Source organism: Amphiura filiformis, chromosome 2 (assembly GCF_039555335.1).
Source record: "Amphiura filiformis chromosome 2, Afil_fr2py, whole genome shotgun sequence".
Classification (NCBI taxonomy): Eukaryota; Metazoa; Echinodermata; class Ophiuroidea; order Amphilepidida; family Amphiuridae; genus Amphiura; species Amphiura filiformis.
In genome coordinates, this window is record NC_092629.1 from 86,177,813 (window position 1) to 86,201,223 (window position 23,411).

The 23,411-nt window shown below is 37.9% G+C and overlaps 1 long non-coding RNA gene across 1 annotated transcript; it reads right to left on the reverse strand.

The window, feature by feature from the left end:
- Positions 1-19,529: 19,529 nt before the first annotated feature.
- LOC140137449 (uncharacterized) lies at positions 19,530-21,982 on the reverse strand. The gene is made up of 3 exons (XR_011856842.1): positions 21,790-21,982; positions 20,545-20,579; positions 19,530-19,589 (listed from the first exon to the last, which is right to left on the reverse strand). It is a non-coding gene; the product is annotated as an uncharacterized lncRNA (long non-coding RNA).
- Positions 21,983-23,411: the final 1,429 nt, after the last annotated feature.

Genomic DNA, 23,411 nt, shown 5'->3' on the forward strand with positions numbered 1-23,411 from the left:
CAGTCGCTTCCATCATGTGAACGCACTACCGGGCTTCTCCCTCGTAAAAGGAAGGAGGCACTCAGGAATGATGATGGGTTTTCCAGGCTGACAATGCGCACTGAAAGATTCGCCAACAGCCCGGTGCCCTACTATATCCATCTTCTCAAGAAGTAGGTTGTCTCGCCTCTGGCTTCATCTTTTCTTCTTTCTCCTCATTTTGATATGTCTCATCTTGGTCTGTTTTTGTATAATCTTGTATTTATGTACATTTATATTTATTTTTTTGTTTTTTTTTGTAATACGTACTCAATTCAGCCTTTGGCTGTGATGTATCTGTTTAATAAAACCTAAACCTAAACCTAGTTATTTAATAAAGAAAACTGGCGATAATATGTAGCTCAACACCGAAGATTTCATGTCTCTGCGACTTTCCGTTCAAGAGAATCATTGACGTTTTAAAGATCGGTACCGAAACGCAAAATGTCAGCACATTTCGACATTTGTAACAAAATGCAAAATTTTGTACAAAACTCATTAAACTAGAGACAGACAACAATATTACGTCTTTGAACCAAATTTAATTTCCTTTCTAGAGTATCGGTGTTACCATTTTGGGTTGGAAATCAGTTATTAATGAATCTGAAGAGACGTATAACCGGGGATATGGTATAATCACCCCCTGCCCGTCCGTTTCAGTGTTAAAACCCCTTGGGCACTACAGGTTTTTCTTACAGTGTCTCTAATTGGTTAATTACATGATATAATCATCTGAGTAACCAATCAAAATAGAGCTTTTTGATTTCTAAGCTTCACCTATCAACCCTACTGACTATTCTTACGACATGTCCGATTGGCTGAATACATGAATACATGATATTGCCCTCTTTATAACCAATCGAAACACTTCTTAAAGGATATCTCCGGCAATCACAACATTATGCATTATATGTTAGAAAAACAATTATCAAGCACAAATCACATGGTTTTATTTAAAACAACCTCAAATTGACCATAAAAACGAATAAAAACAGCTGGCTCTCAACACGCGATATTCCAAATTGCCGCGCCGAAATTGTCTAAGTGCAATGACGTAATGGTTATTTGTGTTCAATTGTCATCAGCCTTCATTGTATTACTAGGACGTCATTGCGCTAGACAATTTCGGCGCCCGGGAATTTTGAATATCGCGTGTTGAGAGACGGCTGTCTTAATTCGTTTTTATGGTCAATATGATTTTGTTTAAAATAAAACCACATGAATCGTGCATGATAATTATTATTCTAACATATAAGGCATAATGCTGTGATTGCCGGAGTCATTCTTTAAAGAGGCCAAATTATCGGCTGGTAGTGCCCATTGTGTTAACAATAATGATAGCTTATGATGTCATGGCTATATGCCTTTTCAATAAAGTGAAATTGGTTTCTTAAAGGGCATATATATATATTACTCGGACAACATCATATTTTGGGCAAGCTAATATTATGAGGACAATGAAAATGACTCCTTTTTGAGAAAGTAAGTCGTTTAAAACTGATATTCCGCAAAAACCAACTGTAAGCGGTGAGTACTTTCGAACGAGACAGATTTGACCTTGAAAAAACTGTGGTGTCATGAAATGAAGTGTGCCAGCTTTGAGAGAATGGACTGTCAACACTCTCAATGCAGAGAACGTATACTGTTTTTGTTATCACAAAAAAAACCTGTTGTTGATGTTGTTTGGTCCGCTCCGCATGTGGAGCTGGGTCATTGCTTTCGCTTGACCCCTGGATTGCTAAGTTTTAATTATATTGTTTGCTAGGTAACTTGATTATTTCTTCAGTTGATTATATTGCCATCCTGTGGTTATACCCGCATGCGAAGCATGAACGGGTATATTGCCATCATATGTTTTTTTATACCCGCATGCAGAGCATGCAGGATATATTCTTATCCTGTGGTTTCTTCTCCTTCTCCCATCAAACACATCATTCTGTCAAGGCTAGCGCTAAAACTACAAAGGCCCCAGGGCCCATATGTGGTACACTTATGGGCCCTACCTCGTAGATGTACCTTTTGCCCATCTCGGCCCCAGAGGTCAAAGGTCACGGGCCCCAGGGGCCCAAATGTAAAAACAAAAACCATGCCGTTTCTCATCAGATGAAGCAGCCTCAGTGAGTTGGTACACTGATAGCTCTATGAATAATAAGGGGCAACAGATTGACAAGGGTAGCTCTAAAGCTACAAGGGCACAAGGGCTCATATGCGGCACATGTATGAGCCCTAAATTGTAGATGTGCCTTTTGCCCATTTTGGCCCCAGATGTTCAAGGCTAGGGTCCCCAGAGGCCCAAAAGTTAAAACAAAGGGCCAGCCGTTTCTCAGCAAATAAAGTAGCTAAAGGGTTCAGATTTGGTACACTAATAGGGCTTTAGCATTATTTTGTTATATGTATATGAGCCCCATGTGTCACACAATATGGGCCCCAGGGCCCCAAACGCTAAAACATAGGGCCGGCCGTTACTCAGTAAATAAAGCAGCTACAGTGCCCAGCTTGAGTCTACTGATAGCACTTGAGAATTATACTTCAACATATGTGCATGGGCCTCATAAGTCAAATGTTATGGGCCCCAGGGCCCCAAATGTTAAAACAAAGGACCGGCCGTTTCTCATCTAATAACGCAGCTTCCGGGCTCAGAATTGGTACACAGATAGCACATGAGAAATATATTAGAGTCACGCGGTAGCATGACCAGCAAGTTTAAAAAAAAACACTGATAAAGAAGAATAAACAGATGCACCGCGAGACTATATTTACACGGAACAAAACGCTATTGTTCTATGATATTTTTCGCTGGGTACAAAATATATCTAAAACCATGCTAAATCTTATTTACTGTCCAAAGTGTCATATTTTAATAACTCATTATTTCAAAAAGTTACACCAATCTTACAGTCAATCCGATTGTTTGATAATAAACAAACATTCTTGCTTTATTTCACGCGGTGTTTCATAGCCAAAATTAGTGGCAAATCATAGCTAATCATACTGATATCCACAATCTTTCGACACTGCTACAGCCATACATGGCTGTCACTGTCGCACTACTTTTTCAGATTCACTTTCAAATATACCCAAGCATTTCCTGGATACCCTACATACAAATTCTGGATCCCATTCGCCAACAAATCAAGTTTTTCACAATTCTTTTATTCTTTCAACATTATGCAGTCATGTCTACAACAGAATTCACCACGACCTTTGCAGGACTTAAACCCCATTAAACCAAGATAAACCTCATTGAAAACAGCTCAACTATGTTAAATCAGGGATGTGTCTCATAGCCCTGGTTAAATCCATAAACATAATGTTTCTGATTTACCTGTGCGATATTTCAATGTGCTGTGATGAAATAGGTATTATAATTTCAGTTGGATGCACCATTACAAAGCAAACGCACAGTTAACAATACTGAGCGTGGCCTTTGTTTCCGAATAAGAACAATAACCTGCTTATTGTTATACAGCCATGTTGATGGTACAACTCATGTCAAACTTGTCATAGTTATTGTGATCGTATCACACAAGTAAATGAGAAACATGTGATTTTGGACTTAACACAAAGTTGGAGCTATCGCGCGTGAGCTGTTGAGCACAATTTGCCATTGAAATTACACGTCCGACTGTTATGAAATTTTGGAAGCCTCTCTTCGGGAAAACAGCGTTCAAGCACGATTCATGTGGTTTTATTTTAAACAAAATCATATTGACCATAAAAACGAATTAAGACAGCAGTCTCTCAACACGCGATATTCAAAATTCCCGGGCACCGAAATTGTCTAGCGCAATGACGTCCTAGTAATACAATGAAGGCTGATGACAATTGAACACAAATAACCATTACGCTAAATTGCAATATTATAATTCACATGTGAGCTTCTATGGCTATTATTGGGTGAAGGGTTTTCCCACCAGCCTACTAACTAGTCCATTGCCTATACATACAGTACAGTGAGTGAGCAAGAGGTCTGTGTGTGCACTGAATAGGAAAAACGGGCAGTAACTGCATAATGTCCGGACCACAGCATACATTCTTATTAATAAATACTCCACTTTCACACCTCGTTATATCGGGACGTCCCTGTGGCGAAGCGGTTAAGGCCATGGACTTCTATTCCATTTATGAATTTTTGCTCAAGTTCGAAACTTCCCACCACTTTTTTTTAAAATGTTTTATTAACCAATTTATTGTCATAAATCAAGAATAACACCATTTCGAACATCCATTGCTATTGTGATATTATATTTTTTTCATCAAACAAACATGTTTGATTTTTTATTCACATTTAGGCCTAGACCTAGGGCCTTCTTTCACCATCCAGATGCTTTCACCATGCCTGACTATCATGACATCTTCGTCATTTAAAACACATTTCAGTGTCTCTGTTGACAGCTCAGACTGAAATTATATTTGGAATAAATATTATAAATTGTCACAAATTAAAATCACAAACCGCGAAAGATCGCCAACAACTGCCGCTGAATATTGATATTGAGAACCACAAACCGCGAAATTTGGATATCCAACTAGATTGCCCCATAAGGCTACAAAGAATCACACACCACGGAATATGGATATCGAACAAGCTTAAACTACAAATTAAGCTCCCGATAGAGGGCAGGGCTTGAAGGGACATTAAAATCACAAACCACGAAAGATCGCCGACAACCGCCGCTTAATAGGGATATCCAACTAGATTGCCCCGCTGGGCTACAAAGAACCACAAACCGCGAAATTTAGATATCCAACCAGATTGCCCGCAGGCCTATCGATTATAAAGAACCACAAACCGCGAAATATGGATATCTAACAAATTAAGACTTCAAACCGCGAAAGATCGCCAACAACTGCCGCTCAATATTAATATCCAATTAGATTGCCCCGCAGGGCTATAAAGAACCACAAACCGCGAAATTTGGATATGCAACTATTGCCCCACAGGGCTTCAAAGAACCACAAACCAACAATATGGATACCCAACAAATTAAGACCACAAACCGCGAAAGATCAACAACAACTGCCGCTCAATATGGATACCCAACTAGATTGCCTCGCAGGGCTACAAAGAATCACAAACCGCGAAATATGGATATCCAACAAGCTTAAACTATAAATTAAGCTCCCGATAGAGGGTAGGGCTTGAAGGGACATTAAAATCACAAACCACGAAAGATCGCCGACAACCGCCGCTTAATAGGAATATCCAACTAATTAGGTTGCCCCGAAGGGCTACAAAGAACCACAAACCGCGAAATTCGGATAGCCAAGTATATTGCCCCGCAGGGCTACAAAGAACCACAAAACATTAAAACACGATTATCTTGCCTAGTCGGGGCATTTAGACGCTTATGCGCATTTACCAGTTCCGACTTGAAGTAGGCCTAAATCGGACTTACTCTCTGTGTCTCTCTGGCATTGTCAACATTGGGTATGTGTTGTTCATATTTACATTTTCTTTACATATTTACGTTGCCTTGAATAATTAAAGTATATTAAAATGTATATTGATCATTGTGTACGCCTCTTAACATTACAGTCACGCGTGACGAGCAAGTTTTAAAAATAAACGACTGATAAAGTTTTGTTTAATTATTTATTGTCATGAATCAAGAATAGCAACTTCAAACATCTATATTTCGTTTTATGGAGTACTTTGTAACCTGATGACTTTCCAAGCTTGGAGCTACTTGGCTACATTCATATAAAGAAAAGAAATCTACCAAAAAAACGTTGACAACGTAAAGAAATCAGAAAGTTAAAAAAAACCCACCTCGGCTCACTTTTTGAAACTTGGTCCCATTTTGAACACCAACAGCAAATCAGTATTTTTTTTTTATTTCAACAGAATACAGCGTTTCCCACAAGATTACAAGCCTACTTATTATTCGTTTAATTCAATCATTAATTATGATTATTATAAAACAAAACACAATAGGATATTGGATTACCATGCAAGAACAAGATAATAACCTTTCAGGTCGTTCCAGAAAGCTTACAAATTAATATCGCATCTGCACATTAAAGATACATAACACTTCTGGAAATGTTTTAGATTTATATAAATATGATAAAGTTTAAATCAGTACCTTTTACAAATGGGACCAAGTTTCAAAAAGTGAGCCGAGGTGGGTTTTTTAAACTTGCTGATTTCTTTACGTTGTCAACGTTTTTTTTGTGGATTACATTATACAGCAGAGACACTGAAATGAATACCCGGGATCGATACACGTGAATGTGCTATGCACGATTTGATATTCAGACGATAAATCTTTGGATACCGTGGTAGAAAATGATGAATATCTCCCGTAATTGATTTAGTCTAAAGAAGCCAGATTTTGTTCCTTGCACTTGAATATATGTGTTCAACGGATATGATAGTCTTTAGCTTGCGTCTTGAAAAAGAACCATTGCGTCTTGAACTCAAAAACTGACAAAAATATTCTGATTTTATATGTGCCGAACTATAGTGCAGCGTAGGCTAGCTGCACTCACTCGTGCAAGCAGTCTAAAAGCATATGACCATTGACCTCATAATGTCGTATACATGCTCACTCAAACACAGAGAGGTCAATTACCAGGCTATTGTCAGTAGTCTTAGTCGAATGTCACTAGGCTCATTATGCGTCTCAAAGGTCGGAACAAAATGGTCATGCGTGGCTGTGGATTCAACCTACCATGGCGATTTCTGCCATGAAGATATCGGGGCGATAACACTGTGCGTACCAAATCTGTATTCGCTTTAAACAACATATCTAAACAACCAAAAATCACATTTTCAAATAAAACTTTTATTTTGTATCTTAGATTTCAGAGTATAATCAAGGGTAATTTTAATAATGGAGGTAGAACTTTTTAATGACCCCCGTATTACTGCATTATTGCATAAAAATAATTATTGTAGGCTACAATGGTATGCTATCGCCTTTTCTAGAAACACTGCAATGGTGACAGCCATTTCACAACCTGTCTAAATTTTTATTTCAAAATTCACCTTTTTGAAACATTTTTTGCAGTGAATCCTATTTGTTTAGGTGTTTTAATTGTCTTTAATTGTTTTTAATTGTTTTAATTATGTTTAACCCAATTGTGAAGTTTGCACTATGCAAAGGGGTTTAATTGTGCAGTCTATGGCAAGTATATTGCACAATAGAACAGAAAAACCTGGTTTTTCGATCGAAAAACCTGGTTTTTCGATCGACAAACCTGGTTTTTCGGTGAAAAACCAGGTTCTTCGGCCGAGAAACCTGGTTTTTCGCCGATAAACTTGGTTTTTCACTGATAAACCTGGTTTTTCAAACGAAAAACCAGGTTTTTTGAATTCGATTGTCATAGTTTTTCGAAAAACCTGGTTTCTCGGTCGATAATAAAGTTTATTGTATCTATACAATAAACAAATTTACCTCCTGTGAAAGAGTCTAACCCTGGTCCATAGCTTGTGCTTGGACAAATCAATATGATTGATTTATTGATTGGTTGCCTAGTAATGGCTTTATATAAGCAGGTGTATAAGGACCAATGAGGTTTAAGGTCTATTGTTTGAAGTAGCCAATGGGAAGTGGTTAATAACCCTCTGACACTGCCAGTGGGTCAAGAATTAGGCACATTTTATCTGTCATGGAAGGAGAAGGTTGGATCTCCAATATGAAGAAAATTTTTAACACAGAATTATTTCCATGGAAGGGAAAACTTATTCTTTTCAAGGAAATAGTATTTGCTTTTATAACATGATATAATCAGAGGTAGTTAGAAATAGCTATAAATTATTCTGAACGAAGGAAGCATGATCGCAAATATGTTGGCAACTAGTGTCTAGAAACACTGATGACAGGAATGGCAGCCGTCATGGGAATACAAAATATTTAGCACCTTGATGGATTTTTGAAATTTAGAGGTGCAGAATTTTGAACCGATCGGGAAGGCAAGACATCGCTCATCCAGTAAAGTCTTCTGCAATCAAGGCTGTTAATTACCGAATGCTGAATCTTTCAGCAGAAATGGAATTATATGGAGGTGTAAATGAAACCCCATTCAAGCATCAATGCAGCAGCTAGGATCGATTTGTCGATCATGGTCTGACGATGACGAAATCTGTGTGTTGGGATCAGGCCCGTACGCAGAGGGGGTGCGGGGGGTGCGACCGCACCTCCCCAAATTTGCAAAAGTATACAAAAAGTCCCACAATTTAAGAATTTGCGAGCGTAGCGAGCCAAAAAATCAGGTTTTTTACGTTTTTTGGTCAAAAAGGTCCAAATTTTTGGGGAAAAGTCCTATTTTTACAAAATCGCCCCCCCTTTGGAAAAAAGTCCACTTTTTCAAAATCAGCACCCCCCAAAAAAAATCCTGCGTACGGGCCTGGTTGGGATCAAGTATTGCAATTTGGGAAGACCAGCTGGGCAAACAACGGTGAAACAACTAATATGGATACTTGCTTGGACATGGACGTCGAAACGGGGTGAGCAAATTTTAAGTAAAGTTAAAATTAATTATAAACATGGACTCTATCAAGTTCTGATACTCCACTACTTGCGAAGTTGCTGGAATAAGTAGGCCCTACTCTTGATCAATTTCAAATTCATGAGTGATTAATTAGTTGCGATCATGTGATCATAACATCCTTTTACTTTGTGTACGAGAGATAAAAATTATCATGAATGGAAAAAATAAAAATAAATAAATAAATAAATAAATAAAAAATATAAAAAATGGACGATTAGTATCCTGAATAATTTGGATGGTTTAGGTAGGGAAATTTGGTTGGGTAATCGAATTGGCTAGGGAGGGGCCTTGGAAAACATGGGCGTGGCAAAATTAAAAAGGGTGCAGGTGCCACTGCTGATGTGATAATTGTTTTGTCAGAATTCAGGAATATTTAATTAGTTGCAATCATGTGATCCACTGGATCAAAAAGTTGAATGAGATCTCAAATAAAATATACTGGCCAAATTATTGGGGGCATGAATAAGTCATAGTGTGTGTCAGGTAGGGAGAATTTGTCAGGCAATCAACCCAGGATGTGATCATGACAGTTTGGTTTGGAAAAAAAAAAAAATAAAAATGAATCGGATAACAATAAAATATTGGGCAAATTATTTGTGGCATGAATAATTCATATTGTCAGGTAGAGGAATATATCAAACAAGGAAGTACTTGACTAAGCACCCAGACAATATTTTATATTGGTTTGGTAATCAAACATTTTGGCTAGGGTGAAGTCTGTGCCTTCAATTAAAGGGGTGCCTTGGAGCCAGGGTTTTGGAGAACTGGGCAAGGAAAAATTGAAAAGGGGTGCCACTGCCACATTACCAAATTAGTGAATGTATAGGTAATTAGATGCATTCATAAGATCGACAGGGGCATGAGATATCATATAAATACCCTTTTTCAAGGGGAGAATTTTTCCTTTTTTTTTGAATGAATTCAAAATAAATTTGCAGAGCGAACACCCAACAGGGCAAACAGAGGTCAAGGTCAACGGGAGATCATTAGGGGTCAAATCAAACACCATGGAGGGTCGTTGGTTCATGAAATTGGGGGTGACCACGGAAACTGAAAAAAATAAATTTTTAGTAGGTTCATGAAATTTGGTTAGGGTTAGTTTGGGGTTATTCGTGGTCAGATCGCCATAGGTTGTCCCACCGTTATCCGACTGTTGGATTTTTGCAGAACTGGTTAACAATTGCATGTGACATTTCATTTTATGACTGTTGAAGTTTGTGGTGCTTCTTAAGGATTTTGTTCAGACAGGGAAGCATGAGCCTTTCTTTTCTGAGCGTTTATGGTTAAGAAGTTCAAGGTCATAATGTAGGTCAGAAGGTATGGATTGTTGAAAAATATGGGATTGGAATTTGAGGTAATTGGAGGGCAAAATAAGAAGGCTCAAGGAGTTTTTCATGGAACTTGGGGAAATGGAGGAGCAGTCAAAGTCAGTTTCTTGGGTCAGGTCAGGCTTATCAGGGTCACCTGAAGACATTGTATAAAGGTCAGATGGTCACGCAACTCGATAAAGGGGTTCCAGCAGATTCAGGCAATAGATAATAGTATCGGGTGTTTACGGAGCTTGGTAAAAAGAGGTACGTAGCATAGGAGGTAAAAATGTTCAAGATGTTGGCTTTACTCAAGGGCATCTGGAGTCTAGTACGTACATGTAAGACAGGGGAAATGGGGAAAGCGGCAGGATTTGAGTAACATCAAGTGAAGTAGTAATTTGGGAGATCAATGGGAGGTCATTCAATGTTGGTATTCATGAGGCTTGGAGAATGATCCCATTGAAAGTTAACAATTCACCAGGCAACTCACAAGATCAATTAAGTCGGTTTCGGGAAGTTGGAAGCATATTGCATTTCATCAGGTTATTTAGGTACCATAATAAATCAAATAGAAATAACAAATTCCTGTTCTATGTCTGGGTAACTTCCCGGGTAACTTAAACAGTAAGGAAATTCCTGTCCCTCTCATTCCTAGGATAAGGAATTTTGTGTAGTAACGGCGAAAAAATAGGAATTTTGCATAGCGGTAAGGTTGACTGGCAAGTTGCTTCCCAGTTTCTGTTTTCTTTTTCTGATTTATTTCAGGTCGAATCAACATATTGGTGGTCGCAGTTAATAATGGAGGCTACATGACGGAGAAGATATAAAGAATGATATACATGTAATACATTTCTGGACATTATTTGGACCATTTAGACCACATCTAATGATATCCGAAGCAAGCGTATGGCAGGACAAGACAAAGTGGGACGGGAACACTTTCAGTGTACAATGCGGACATTATGTATTAAAGGGCAGGTCTATTGCAAAAACAAGTTCATCTCTATCGAGGAGAATAATTATTAAATTACAAGTTGACACTTGTTGCAACTTTTTATGCATATTTCTCCTGGAAAAAAGAGAAATTGTGTGGGTGAAGTTCGTACGGGTTCGTCCCCCGTTTGAAGCGGAATTAATTTTCAAGGTAGCCGGCTGACTATGTAAGTAAATGAAGCGGACACTATATCATACTCTCATTTAATACCTGTGTGACACAATCACAATCACTTTGACAAGTTTGACATTAGCCACATGGTTGCTGCAACAATGAGTTGTACTATATATTATTTACCATAACAATGCTGTATAACAATATGCAGACTATTTTGTTCTCATTTCGGAAACAAGCCTCACACAGTATTGTTACTATGTGTTCGCTTTGTAATATTTCATCCAACTGAAACTATAATAACTATAGCATTGCAATATTGCACAGGGAAATCAGGTACACGAATTGGTGGACTTAACACGGTTTATATGCTACTCTCAGATTGATCGCGCTGAAATTAATAAAAAATTTTTTTTTATCTTTAGCCCAAATATTTATTATGATATTGATATACATATGAATTGTAATATCACAATTGACTAAGAAGCGGCTGATTTATCCTTATCTTTAAAACATTTGTGTGAACAACAACAGTATACGTTATGTGCATTGAGAATGTTTATAGTCCCTTTTGGCAAAGCAGGCACAGTCATTTCACGATGTCAACTTTTTTCTAGGTCAAATCTGTCTTGTTCGAAGGAACTCATCGCTTAAGTTGGTTTTGCAGAATATCAATTTTAAACGTCTTATTTTCATTGTCCTCAAAACATTAGCTTTTGCCAATGATATGATGTTGTCTGAGCAATATATATGACCATTGAATGCCATTAATTATATCGTTACAATGTCCGACAATCTCATTCTTTGGGAACAAATGATAGATACGTAGATACTGGTATGCAAAATGGGTTGGCTTCGCAGCCAAAGAAAAGTTGCCATATTGTGTGTAATTATTGAGTTAGGCACCGCAGGTAGCCTAACTCGCTAGTATGTTCTTGCCATTTCTATCTTTTATTATACATTGAATGCTCTACGCCCTTACAATGATCACTGTTATGGAGTCAATTTACTTTACTTCACTTCCTGGGCAGTAGTACTGGGCACATTTGGAAATAATTGCCCAGCTAATTAATAGTCGGCCTGCTCACTTCATAACTACATTTATAATTAGTGAATAAAAATATATCCAATTGAGTGCCTTCTGCGCATTGGCGAAAACAGCATTTTGCTTGTTACGTCATCAGGAGTCAATCGCACAGGCTCAGGCGGGGCGTCAGTGATTAAGATTAGGATAAGCTGTTGCGCAAGCCTTCAACTTGCCAGCATGGTAAAGGTATCGATGTGCAAGGGTGCACAGGGAAATGAGGCTTCATAATAGGAGGAATTCAATCACCAGGGTGCCATGGGGTAGTAAGCCAGGGTCATCCTACGTTCTCAATTTTTCTCCCAAAAATATAATAGAGGAGTTTTCGAGTTTTCGTAGCCCGCTGCTACCACGATTGTTTTTTCTTAGGCCCAAAGCCTTAACAAGTAAGTCTAAAATCTACAAGTATAGTATCTGTTGTACATAGGGGAGGATAAACTCAGGAATTTGGTGCACAAACAAAAATAGGCACAGGTTTGGCTATTATTCGGAAATATATACTGGGTGCAGCTCGTACCTCTTCCTTACACAAAAGGTGTCTTGTAAGGTTGAGATAAATTATCTAAAAATATCCTTGTGTTTGTCAATGACATCAAGGGCGCACATTTTCAAGTGATTCTGTTAATAAGCCTAGGGAATTAAGCTGTCAAAAAGGATAGCTAGGGTTTATGAGGAGGCTTATAGAATCACAAGTGAAAAAAAGGGGGGGTTGGGCAAATTTCTGTGCCATAAATTTGTTTGGCGGTAAAAAAAGGACAGGGCCACAAATTTAATCTTGAATCCAATTATATGAAAATAATTGGATCACCATAGGTAATTGTATAAGTGTTTAGTCTACAAATAGTAATAATTCGTAACTAATAAATTTGAGAAATAGTGCATGAGAAGTTGAACGAAATATGTCAAATATCCAGATTACTTTCCTGAATGTTTCCGGCTTCAGGAAAGTAGGATTAATGTATATGCACTTTTCTAAGGAATTTATATTAAAGGATTGACTCAATAAATGTATGTAAACTTCTCTGGAGAAATTTTCTCTTGAAAAGTTAAGCCAAGTTTGATGTATTATAACGGTACCCTTTGGGTCCGTATTTTATTGGATAAGCTGAAGTTGAATCCAATTCTGGTTTACAAATAAATGGAGATACTCCTGACAGATATGCCAGCAAAACTTTTGAGTAAAATGTGCCTCATTTCATCTGGGGTAATAAAGTTTATTGTATCTATACAATAAACAAATTTACCTCCTGTGAAAGAGTCTAACCCTGGTCCATAGCTTGTGCTTGGACAAATCAATATGATTGATTTATTGATTGGTTGCCTAGTAATGGCTTTATATAAGCAGGTGTATAAGGACCAATGAGGTTTAAGGTCTATTGTTTGAAGTAGCCAATGGGAAGTGGTTAATAACCCTCTGACACTGCCAGTGGGTCAAGAATTAGGCACATTTTTATCTGTCATGGAAGGAGAAGGTTGGATCTCCAATATGAAGAAAATTTTCCCACCCACCACACCCAAAAATTTAGGTCATATCCCAGTATTCAATACCTTTGTGGACAGTCACTTGGGAGCATTAGTTGGCTGGGAAGGCATCCATATCGTACGGGGTTTAGATGTACATAGACCTAAAGGGTATTGCAGTCTGCGTTTTAATGGTAGCTTCTGGGCATGGGCAAATTACCAGGAAGAGGGCGGTTAAGCTGACCAAGGGAGAGGATTCAATAAGTGCACATTTTAACTTCTCTTGGAGAAGTTAGGCCACATTTGGGTATACAGATCTAGGTGTTCAGGAAATCCCTTTAAAAAGGGTTCTGTAGCTTGCTGGTTAATACATTGCTGTTAACTTCTTTAAAAAGTTGGACCACACTTGGCGAGTGTGGAAAGGGCTTGAGAATACCCTGGAGGGCCCCGTATCTATCTTACATGAAATTAATTTGGGTTAACTTCTCTGCAAGGAGAGGAGTTGGGCCACACTGTGTGTGGGCCAGGCAAATTCCCCGGAGGGCCCCGTATCTTATGAGGTTATTTTGGATTAACTTATGCGAAAAGAGAAGTGGGGCCACACTTGCATGTGTGCAAAGGGGCCGAGGAAATTCCCTGGAGGGCCCCGTAGCTTACGAGGAATTTGGGTTAACTTCTTTGCGAGACAAGAAGTGGGGCCACACTTGCGTGTGCGCAAAAGGGCTCGGGGTAATACCCTGGAGGGCCCCATATTCATTAATTCATTTTCATCCATTCATTTCTTTCATGCATTTAAAATGTATTGTACAAGGAATTAACTTGGGTTAACTTCTCTCTGAGAAGTTGGCCCCGTATTAAATTCATTCATTTTCATTCATTCATTCATTCTTCATTGCATTTCATTTATGCATCTTACAAGGAATTAATTTTGGTTAACTTCTCTATGATAAGATAAGATTGGGCCACACTTGTGTGTGTGCAAAAGGGCCCGGGAAAATTCCCTGGAGGGTCCGTATCTTATACAAGGAATTAAGTTGGGTTAACTTCTCTGCGAGAAGTTGGGCCACACTTTGTTCCGGAGAGGCTCCGTACCTTACGGGTAAGTAGTGTAGGCATGAGCTCGGGAAATTACCGGGAGGGCCCCGTATCTTACGGGCGAGTAATTTAGGAATTGGCTCGGGAAATTCCCGGGAGGGCCCCGTATCTTACGGGCGAGTAATTTAGGAATTGGCTCGGGAAATTCCCGGGAGGGCCCCGTATCTTACGGGCGAGTAATTTAGGAATTGGCTCGGGAAATTCCCGGGAGGGCCCCGTATCTTACGGGTGAGCAAACACTGTGTGTAGATGGGGACAGACTCTGTATTTAGGGGGAAAGTAAAGACTATCCAGGTCAGAAATTGTGGCGGTAAAAAGGACAGGGCCACAAATTTAATCTTGAATCCAATTATATGAAAATAATTGGATCACCATAGGTAATTGTATAAGTGTTTACAAATAGTAATAATTCGTAACTACTAAATTTGAGAAATAGTGCATGAGAAGTTGAACGAAATATGTCAAATATCCAGATTACTTTCCTGAATGTTTCCGGCTTCAGGAAAGTAGGATTAATGTATATGCACTTTTCTAAGGAATTTATATTAAAGGATTGACTCAATAAATGTATGTAAACTTCTCTGGAGAAATTTTCTCTTGAAAAGTTAAGCCAAGTTTGATGTATTATAACGGTACCCTTTGGGTCCGTATTTTATTGGATAAGCTGAAGTTGAATCCAATTCTGGTTTACAAATAAATGGAGATACTCCTGACAGATATGCCAGCAAAACTTTTGAGTAAAATGTGCCTCATTTCATCTGGGGGTAAACCTGGTTTATCAAAAACTATGACAATCGAATTTGAAAAACCTGGTTTTTCGATTGAAAAACCAGGTTTATCAAAAAAAATATGACAATCGATTTGAAAACCAAGTTTATCGGCGAAAAACCAGATTTATAGATCGATAAACCTGGTTTATCAAAAACTATAAAAATCGAATTTGAAAACCTGGTTTTTCGATTGAAAAACCAGGTTTATCAAAAAAAACTATCACAATCGATTTGAAAAACCAAGTTTATCGGCGAAAACCAAGTTTATCGGCGAAAACCAGGTTTTTCGGTCGATAAACCTGGTTTTTCAAAAACTATGACAATCGAATTCGAAAACCTGGTTTTCGATTGAAAACCAGGTTTATCAAAAAACTATGACAATCGATTTGAAAAACCAAGTTTATCGACGAAAACCAGGTTTCTCGGTCGATAAACCTGGTTTTTCAAAAACTATGACAATCGAATTCGAAAAAGCAGGTTTATCAAAAAAGTACATTGTATGACAATCGAATGCTCCTCGAAAAACCGGAATTTCCAAACCATTAGCAATGGCGACACACTTCATGGCGCGCGGGCATGGTGTGATCAACGAGGTAGAAAGGATAGAGTGCCCTGCTCGCCGAATCTGTGAAGCAGGTGCTGTATAGATACACAAACAGGCGCGTAGCCAACATTGTCAGTCCGAGGGGGCAAACGTCTTTATCGTCCCTAAAACGTCGTTATCGTCCCTATTCTTTTTTATCGCAATATTGCGTGTGCGTACTACACGCGAGTCTATTTGTTTTGGTAAATAACGAGCGCGCGTAGCGCGTGAGCCGAAATTTTTTGGGTTAAATCTCCCTTCTCCCCCTTTTTCTTCTCCCTCCCTCTTTCTTTCTTTCCCTTTCCCTCCTCTTCCTCTCCTTTCCCTTTCCCTTTTTCCTTCTTTCTCCCTCTCCTTCCCTTCTTTTTCTCTTCTTTTTTTTCCGTCCCCATTTTATAAAGGCAAGCACGCCTGAATCTGGTATTTCATCAGTGTTGCCACGCTAAACAACTCTACCACTTTTCGAAATTTCGCCTTCAGTCGCCGTTCCAGTAGCGCCGCATGGCAACGGGCGAATGAACTAGATTTAGGAGCGTGCTTTTTTTTTTGATAAAAAATGGTACACAGTAAAGTTGAATATGCTAAAACAAGTAATTTATTTAATTTTATTAATCCATACATGCTAGAGTAAATTCAGTTCCCATTTAATTCCCATCCTACCAATATCATGTTAAAATCCTGTAAGCACAACATGATTTATCACTAAATGGCGGACGGAAAATTGCTGAAAATTTGCTGGCATGGAGTGTACAGTACCAGGGGGAATCGATGCGTGTACGAAGTTGTGGTACTCGAGCTCCTTGTAGGCCTATGTAGCGTACAAACCACAATAAATCAGCAAATCCACTCGGCTTCATAAGCGTATGTTGTTTTTATATTCCCCGTCTCTGAAATCAATGACATAATCAAAATCTACTCAATATTCATATTTTCGAACGTTGTTTGCTCCAGTCCAGGCCCTGCTCCAGTCCTCAATACAACACAGTGAAGCGGCCGTGCGTGAGTACCGGTATTCGAGGCTTGGAGGATCTAGCCTAAGTGCAATCGGGGAGTGCAAGCGTATAGTATTCGATTGTCATGGTTTTTTTTTGATAAACCAGGTTAATCAAAAACTATGACAATCGAATTCGAAAAACCTGGTTTTTCGATTGAAAAACCAGGTTTATCAAAAAAACTATGACAATCGAATTGAAAAACCAAGTTTATCAGGGAAAAACCAGGTTTCTCGGTCGATAAACTTGGTTTATCAAAAACTATGACAATCAAATTCGAAAAACCTGGTTTTTAGATTGAAAAACCAGCTTTATCAAAAAAACTATGACAATCGAATTGAAAACCAAGTTTATCGGCGAAAACCAGGTTTCTCGGTCGATAAACCTGGTTTTTCAAAAACTATGACAATCGAATTCGAAAACCTGGTTTTTGATTGAAAAACCAGGTTTATCAATAAAAACTATGACAATCGAATTGAAAAACCAAGTTTATCAGTGAAAAACCAGGTTTCTCGGCCGATAAACTTGGTTTTCAAAAACTATGACAATCAAATTCGAAAAACCTGGTTTTTCGATTGAAAAACCAGGTTTATAAAATCGAAAAACCAAGTTTATCGATTGGATTGTCATAGTTTTTGATAAACCTGGTTTATCAGCCGAAAAACCAAAACTCTGACAATCGAATTGATAAACCTGGTTTTCGATTTGAAAACCTGGTTTTCGATCGAAAAACCAGGTTTTTCGATCGAAAAACCAGGTTTTCGATTGAAAAACCAGGTTTATCGACGAAAAACCAGGTTTTTCTGTTCTATTGTGCAATATACTTGCCATAGCAGTCTTCAAAATACTATGTAGCCTTTATATATTTTAGGTTTAACAACTGAGTTAATGTAAAACATAAGGGCGTTCGATGACTACCCCCTCCCCCATGTCGACTGTGCTGACTACCAATAATAGCTGAAGTGTCACAATATTCTTTTTAATATAATACAAAGTTACAAACCATTTCTAACTACATTTTTGTATAAAAATAGTTATTGTACAATGTTGGTACTATAATATACATCTTTTTAAAGTAGAAAAATATAAATTTTCTGCAAGTTCTTTTCACTAAGTTGAGTTCTTATTGTTTCTTTCTTGCACATGAGCTACCAGTGGCGGGAAAATCGCGAAATCTAAAATGTCCCTCAAATATTCCAGGAGGTTTTCACTACCACTAATAGACCTATAGCTTAAGTGTCGCAATATTCTTTTTAATACAATACAAAGTTACAAACCTAATTACATTTTTGTATAAAAACAGTTATTGTACAAAGTTGGTGCTATAATATGTAAATAAAATCCAATGGTTTAACCTTAAGTTATTTGAATATCAAATGTGGAGGCGTTTCGTCTGGCCGGTACTGACTATACCGGTAATTACCTTAAATATCACAATTGAATATATGCAGAGATTTTAATATAAAGACAACTTAAATGTCGCATATAAATTTGAATTATACAAAGTAACAAACCATTTATAATAACAATCTTGTACTTACTATACAATGTTGGTACTGTCATATAAAATTCTAAAGGTTTATCAACTTAGTGACTTGATATCAAACATTGGGGTGACCCAATACCCACAATGTCGACGGTACTGTAGTAATAGCTTAAAGTGTCAAAATGCCGCATTCTTATAAATATAAAAGAGTTACGAACCATTCTAATTACATTTTTGTATACAAAATCATTATTGTACAATGTTGGTATAGGCTGTAATACCTATTTTTCAACGCATAAGAATATTGCAATCTACATAACAAACCTAGAATACAAATTATACCAAAACCATAACTAAAATACCACTTAATAGCTAGCTATTTAGTGATTTTGTCATACGGAAGATCTTTAAAATGATCAAAATTCAAAATTGGTATCTTTGTTAGTGCTAACATATAGCATGCAACTTCAAGTGTAAAATCAAAAGCCTAGCCGTGTATTAAGGGGGTACTATAATACACCCCTCGATAAATTTGTGTCTATTTTTGCATTTTTCTCGAAAACTAATAACACAGTGGTTACAAAAGTTATGTATATTATCGGGGCAAGGAATCCAATTACTACACTGGAATTTCAGTGACTCAAGACAAGCGGTACATTATTTATGATCAGAAAAGAGGTACCGCTATAGGGTGTAACTCATTTCCTATACTGAACCGCTTGTCTTGAGTCACTGAAATTTCAGTGTAGTAATTGGATTCCTTGCCCCAATAATATACATAACTTTTGTTACCAGTGTGTTATTATTTTTTGAGAAAAATGCAAAAATAGTCCCAAATTTACCACAGGGGTGTAGACAAAATAAGACATTTTATATGAACCTGTATTCGCTACCTTAATTAGCTACATGTTTTTGAATTCAGCTTTGTAAATACTACCGGTACTATACTACTGTTTTCCTCAATTTTTGCCAATTTCTTCATTTAAAAAATACCTAATCACAATTTTATTGACTTATCCTTTACTTTTAGGCAATTAATAAACAATATTATTTGTTACATCTTCGCTGGGATCACTAAATAGGCATTTAAGAAAGACATATAACAAGGCTGTATGCCTCTGACATGTGCGTTTAGTTCACTGGTTGAATGCTCTTAGATGTTTCATTTCAATATAATGTTCCCCTGAAACAAAACACAGCAACAAACAAATATGAGTTACTTAAAACCATTCATGCCTTTCATGTTGCACACATTAAAATTGAGGAAATAATGCAACACATTTATATTTGTGTATATTTTCAGTCATCCAGGTATATAAAATATCAAGTTGATTTAAATTAAAATCTAGTCAACTGGACTTACTATTTATTGACTGGCGATGTTTCACATCCTATATCCTGGATGCTTCCTCAAGCCTTGTCTATGCTATCCCATGTACAGACAATGGGTGCAAGGACTTGTATAGAGGGGAAACTAAAGAACCGCTGGCCAAGCGCATGTATCAGCATAAAAGAGCAAGCGCATCCGGTTGTGGAGACTCTGCTGTATACTCACATCTCAACAGTACCAACCACACATTCGATAACAAGGACGTTGTCATATTGGACAGAGAATCGCGGTGCAGTTTGAAAGAGGTGTGAAAGAGGCTGTTTATGTGAAGCGGGAGGAGCAATCTCTGAACAGAGGAGGACGTATGCGCCACAACTTGGCGAGGGCCTACAGTTCTGCTATCCAAAAGATCCCCCGACGTCTCAGTTCTGTGACCCCGTCACGGGTCACTGACCAATCGCCGCCGAAAAATCAGACGGCTTGAGGAAGCATCCAGGATATGATGTGGATCGTCGCCAGTCAATAAATAGTAAGTCCAGTTGACTAGATTTTAATTTAAATCAACTTGATAAATGAAACAAATTCAATAACTGCTATGCTACAATTATAAAATTAGGCATATTATTGCATTTGAAGGGGTGGAGATGCAGTAAACGTGGTGAAGCAGAATAGAAGATCAGTAGATGATCAAAGAACACGGACAGGGAGGCGAAGAAGATGAAGAAAAAAATAGAAGAAGGAAAAGGAGAAAACATTTTGTAGACGGGTTGAGAAGCTCGTTTACATATAACAAACACAATGTACTTACCCCGACCTATATATGGACGTGTAAGGTCTTGGTACCTAAGATATTGATAATAAAATAAAGAAGTTTAATGAGAATGAGATATGAAAAAGAGCGACAGGGAGAGAATAAGGGGGAGAGAGAAGGGGACAAACAGACAGCAACGGAGACAGACAGACAGACAGGCTGCTACAGGACACACAGACAAACAGAAAGAAGTTGTCATCAGTGGCGTAGCTAGGAGGAAAAGACGTTAATAATTTGAACATTTTGACATTTCGTATTGAAGATATACCTTTTTTTTTTTTTTTCAAAAAAAGACCTACAAGATTTTAGGTCTTTTGCGAAAAACATGTACGCCCTATATCTTCAATACGAAAGGTCAAAAAAAATTAAATTTGGGAAAGTGAATTACACGGGGAGGAGGGGGGTATTTCCTCACATACACATATCCTGTCACCAGAAGACCTCCTTTTTCCATTTAATCTGTCACCCAAATACTCTTATTTTTCAATTTGAACAGCAACTTTCATCGCTGATTTTGTGACTTGTTTTGAAAAAACAAAACAAAGAAATTTAGAGCCATTTAGAACTAGAAATTCAATGTTCGAGGTTCTGTGGCACTTTTTCGGCTCACCTAAGGTTCCATTAAAAAAAGGTTATTTTTTCACCCGATGACCCCTATTTTTTATATTTTGCTCTCATCGAATGCCAAAAAATCATGTTATCACCCAATTACCCCATATTGTTTTACATTTTGCTCTCACCGAATGCTCCTTACTGTGAAAGTGTCAGCCCTACACCTAAATCCATTTCATATTGAAGTGCTCCCCAGTCAGCCCTACACCTATATATCCATTTCATATTGAAGTGCCCCTCCCCTCGGGCGTAGCCAAGATTTCGGAATGTACCGATGGAAATATTTTTTGCCGATGGAAGTTGCGAATTACTGACCCATTTTTTTTCGATGGTTTGAAAAAGTGAAGAGCAAAAAAAAAAGTATAATAGGCGCTATAGCTACCTAAAGAGCAAAAAATAATTTTGTTCTCACCGCCCCCTGTTTTTACCCACGCGAGCCACGCGTCCGTAAATCCCGCATATCCCCCAAAATTGTCAATTGATGGACACCATTTTTTCACCAAAGCTTTTCGTCAGACGGCCATGATGAGGGGGGGGGGGCCGTTGGCTGACAGACAAACAAACAAAAAAGACATAGCAAACAGACACCACTCAGTAATATTAAATATTCAACGGACTTCTATAGCTTACCAGACTCCAATTTTCTGAAGTTGGATATCCAAAGCTTTGTGCCTGATTGGGTTCATAAACTGCATATACAGGAACTGGTGCAGTTGGTTGACGACGCCTCTGCCTGTGGCAAATGAACGCAATGACGAGAATTCCAATCATGGCTATAATTCCAAGCGCGCCAAAAATGATACCAAACATGCCACCATTAGACAAACCTATGACAAAACGTGTAATATTGTCGACATATTAGAATCGTTTTAAGTAGGTACTACACCCCTCGATAAAAATGTGTCTATTTTTGCATTTTTCTCAAAAACTAAGAACACACTGGTAACAAAAGTTATGTATATTATAGGGGCGAGGAATCCAATTACTACACTGGAATTTCAGTGACCCAAGACAAGCGGTTCGTTATTTATGATAATAAATAAGGTACCAGTAGGATGTACCTCATTTCCTATCATATATACGGAACCGCTTGTCTTGAGGCACTGAAATTTCAGTGTAGTTATTGGATTCCTTGCCCCAATAATATACATAACTCTTGTTACTAGTGTTTTATTATTTTTGAGAAAATGCAAAAATAAGTCACTATTTTCCCACAGGGTGTAGTACCTATAAAATCTTTACAGCATTATTATTTATAATATCAGACTTATGACCAAATGAACTATTACATTTAAATCCACACTCCCTCTGTGGAAGATTTTGGAAATATCATCCACAGGGGGAGTATGAGTTATGAATAGAATAGATAATTGGGTAACTTTTATTTGAAATACTTCAGATTTGAAGACATAGGTAAAATCATAATACAGAGGAGTATGAGTTTCAAAATGATTAGCCCTGACCAATTACAGTTAAAAAACATACTCCCTCTGTGGAAGATATTTCCAAAATCTTCCACGGGGTGGATTTTAAATGGAATAGCCCATTCCAAACATCACACCATATTGAAGGGGCAGAGACACTCAGATATGAAAGTGTACACATGCGTGACCAAAATTTGGTTTTAAAACACCCCTAAACAGGTTTTCCGTCAGTGAGCAAAATGACGCCCTTAAAGGGGAAGCCAGACCAGAGCCAGGTCTTTTGTGGTGAACCAAACCTGACTGGTTATCAAATTGATCAGTGATAAGGTTATTTCTGAATTTGAAATTAAAACACCAATTAGCACCTGTCAAAATCAAAGATAACCTTGTCACTGATTATTTGATAACCAGGCAGGTTTGGTTCACCACAAAAGACCTGGCTCTGGTCTGGCTTCCCCTTTAAGGGCGTCATTTTGCTCACTGACGGAAAACCTGTTTAGGGGTGTTTTAAAACCAAATTTTGAAGAACTGCTCTGGCGGGGTTTTCTCTTTAAGCAAGTTGTTGGTATGTTTTCCCCTACGTTTTGATCCTCTGAGCAATTTTGTTTGTCAAATCTGATCCGACAAATAAGCTTTTTTGTGTGTTTAAATTTGATCCCTTAATAAAGTTAAATAATAGCACTTGACGAAATCATGTCATTTCATCACGGAACTCTCTTTCAAATGCAATCTTTTCGTTATCATAAATCAGTTCACATCATCGAGCTCAAATGTATTGAACCAATTCATAATGCAGTTATTCTGCACAGCAAACATGGTTCGACCTTT